General features: G+C 41.8%; 1 protein-coding gene across 4 annotated transcripts in view; it reads left to right on the top strand.

Moving 5' to 3' along the window:
• Zfp521 (zinc finger protein 521) overlaps positions 1–3,826 on the top strand; it is a 285,737-nt gene that overhangs the window by 96,565 nt on the left and 185,346 nt on the right. The gene's annotated exons all lie outside the window — the stretch shown is intronic.

Raw genomic sequence — 3,826 nt, 5'->3', positions numbered from 1 at the left:
GTGAGTGACTTTGTCACATGTATCTTTGTAGCTTCACAGTTTCCAGCACAGAACTTAGTAAGCAACCTGCTGGATGAGCAAATGAACGAGTGTTTTCTACCATTGGCCTTTGAGTGACTTGTATTAAGACATTCTTTTTGTTTAAATCAGAATTCAAATACCAGGGGGATGGATATGCTGAGAAGTATAGCCAGTTACTATATGCCTGCCAAAGAGAAACGAGAAGCACTGTGTACATTCTTATATAGTGGTTATAACAATAGTTTTATGATTGGTGGGTGCAGCTTTATATAAAATTGAAAAAAAAAAGGTATTAAAGTTCCACCTTCACTTTTACTCTGAACATAAAGAGCTATAACTCACTAGCTACTAAAATTCCAAATTGCTACTGGTAAAGCCAAAGTCACTGTAACAATAATAATTGTAAAATGTAAAGTAATCGCAAGCAGGTTCACGCTCAGTGTAATGATCAGATAACGTGAGTAAAAGCAGCAATTATGTGTTCCTGGACCACACTGGAGGCAGAACACAAGAAAGGCGAATGCCGTGCACGTGTCATTACTAAGGGAGTGCTTTGTATTTACTTTGCACTTGAAAGTTTGAATGATCCAGCTAACAGAAACTGACAATACCTGTACTTTGTGGCACATTAAAATTGCCCAGACAGTACGACAAATTGTTATTTTACAGCCATCCCACAATATAGGAACTACTTAACTTCTAGTTGAAATCATAATAAATTTGCATAACTCTTACTGAGAGTTTTCCTTGTGCTGGTTCATTTCTTTCAAACCCTTTCTTGGGGGTGGCACCACCCCATTATGTCAAAGGCTCAGGGTATACTATGAAAAGAAAGGTGGGATGGGGAAGGAATCCAGACAAAGCCTGTAATCAAACAACACCCCCCCAACCCCCTGCCAGGCAGAGCAGGTCAGTTGGTAGAGTGCTTGTCTCATGTACACAAAGCCCTAAGTTCTGTCCCCATGCTAGCACGTGGTTGTAGTTTCAGTATATAGGAGGTAGCGACAAGAGGATCAGACATGTGTTGTCATCCTCAGCTACATAGTGAGTTCGAAGTCAGCATCTGGGCTAGATGAGACCATGTCAAAAGAACCATGCTAGACATTGAGTGTCCATATTCAGATGTCAAGCCCATTTTCAGAGTGGTCCACTCCTAGGTCCGAGTTACAAGAAATCTATTCCATACTCACCACTTTGTTTCTTGTAAAGCTCTCTGTTAGAACACTAAGCTCAGACATGCTTCTATAGAGGTAAGATGTGGAGACAAAGATCTACATGGTCATGCTTGTTGGTCTATAGAGGGTATCTGGATATGAGTGCAAATGACCAGGGAGAAGGACTTAGTAAATCAACCATAACCAAAAGTCCGCCAGCATCTGCCAGGAAGAAACTTAATTGCTTGTAAACGGTATTAGGCTGTGGATAATTAAGAACTTGGTGAAGTCACCATCAGGGCCAACTTCCCTAGGGACAACTGATGAATATACTGCTAGTGTAGCAATAGAGAATACACATTTTTACCTGAAGACTTACCTTGGCTCTGTAAAGGAAAATGGGTTAAAGTATAATTCAAGAGAGTATGCATTATTAACACCAAAGAACACACATTGATAAGCATTGTGTGTAGTGTACTCGCCTTGCTTGATTGATTTTGTTGCATGGTTCAGGCTATCTTTGTCGACACACAGTTATTTGCTGTTATCTGGTGATGATAAAGAGAGGGTAGAACCCAACTTAAAGCTTTCATCATTAGTATGGCTCTGAAGGAGCAAAGAACCTGATTTCTTTGGTCCATTTGACAGCTGGGCATGTTGGTTCTGATGTTCATAGCTGTAAAGCACTGTTTTTCAGTGTTATAGCATTATATGGTTATCTTGCTCAATGGCAAGTCAGACCGCCATACCATCACAATAACTGCAAACTAGGGGCAAGTGTTTGAGTTCATGTGTGAAAATTCCAGAAGTGTGAGTTGCTGCTAATAATTGGGCCATACTTCTGCTACAAGCCCTTGAGGTACAGTGTAAGCCAACACTGGCATGCCCTACCCCCAAGAGTGAGTTCCAAGCAAGTCACCAGGCTGAGTTTCCCCTTGCTGTTCCTTCCTGAATGTCCTGATTGGTTAGGAATGTGCCTCGAACAGATGAGTGCTTGCACAGCAGGCAAGAAGCCCCACATTCAGTTTGCAGCACTGTACAAAACCATGTGTGGTAGTGCCCACCTGTGCCTGCAACACTGGGTCATTCCCAGCTTCACGTCAAGTAGGAGTCCAAGTGGTTACTCTTTGTTGCTATGCAAATGTGGGGATTTCATTTAATTTTGACTTCTTTTTATTTTTTATGTATGGGTGTTTTGCCTGCATGTATATACGTACATCAAAAGCATACAGAGCCTGCAGCAGTCAGAAGGGGCATCATAACCACTTGAACTGGAGTTATAGACAATGGTCAGCTGCCGTGGGTACGAACCTGCTCCTCTGCAGGCGCAGCCAGCATGAACGACTGCTGCCCTGTCTCTCCAGCATTCACTTTTGATAAATCAATTGTGGATTAGTAAGTGTGTTTTCTTGAAGCATAAACTAGATAGAAATGTGCCTTTCCTTTCCTCTTTTCTTGTCTTTGTGTATGTGGCAGGGTATGTGTTTGAACACATGCATGTATAGGTGCATTCATGTGGAAATGTATAGAGGCCACATGTCAAATACCTTTTCTTAGTCACTTCTCCACCTCATCATTATTATTTCTTCCCCCTCCCCTCCCTCTCTCCCTCAGCCTCTCCCTCCCCTTCCCCCTCCCCCTTCTCTCTCCTCCTCCTCCTCTTCCTCCTCTTCCTCCTCTTCCTCCTCTTCCTCCTCTTCTCCTTCTCCTCCTCCTCCTCCTCCTCCTTCTCCTTCTCCTTTTTCTTTTTCAACAATCTTTCACTGACTGGAGCTAAGCCATTAGACTAGACTGGGTAGCAAGGGAACCTCTAATATCCTCCTCTCTCACCCCCCATAACTAGGTTACATGTATTTGTCAGGCCCCCTGGCTTATATGTATGGTCAGGGGATTGAACTCAGATCTTCATGGTTGTGTACAAGCCATCATCCCAGCCTAGAACTATACATTTCCACTGTAACATAAGGCATTTTCTCTTTCAAAACAATCAAAATCCCCAATATATACATTTCTTTGAGTACATTTTTTTGTAAAAGATAAATTCAGTGGGAATAAATATAGCTGATTTTGCTATCTGAAATTAGTATAAGCCAAGAAAAAAAAGAGATGGGAGGATGGGATGGGTCTAAGGCGTTTAAACACCATTTGTTTTCATTGAATTGTCCCAGCTATAACAGACTTGCTTTCACATTCTCCAATGTCACACCAATTTGGCAGTGCAGAGAAATGGCAATACATTAGTAATTTATACTTCAGTTGTTAGGGATCCTGGTGCCCAGTCAGAAAAAGACCATGCCGGGGACCAACACAGTAATTTCTACAAACACAGGCCTTTGGAATTATTGAGTTGAATGGGACATTTCTTTCTGTTTTTTCCCCCTCTTTTTTCTGTTATTGTAGGAGTTTATGGATTTGATTGATGAACTCGGAATGCTGTAAATAATGAAATAATAAAATGGTATGTCAGCGAGGGATAAAGTTACTCAGAGAAATTAAAGTGAAATTAAGTAAGTCGCTAGTTCACTTCGGAAAGTGCTTGTTCCTCTCAGCTGTGTGGCGGTAAATACCGCTCTAAGGAGCGTGGACTTCCTTATGGATAGGTTTTTATAAATACTCCAAATGGCATCAGCACACACCCTTGGACCTTGCTG

Source organism: Mus musculus, chromosome 18 (assembly GCF_000001635.26).
Source record: "Mus musculus strain C57BL/6J chromosome 18, GRCm38.p6 C57BL/6J".
NCBI classification, from domain to species: domain Eukaryota; kingdom Metazoa; phylum Chordata; class Mammalia; order Rodentia; family Muridae; genus Mus; species Mus musculus.
This window is presented reverse-complemented; position numbering and strand designations above follow the sequence as displayed.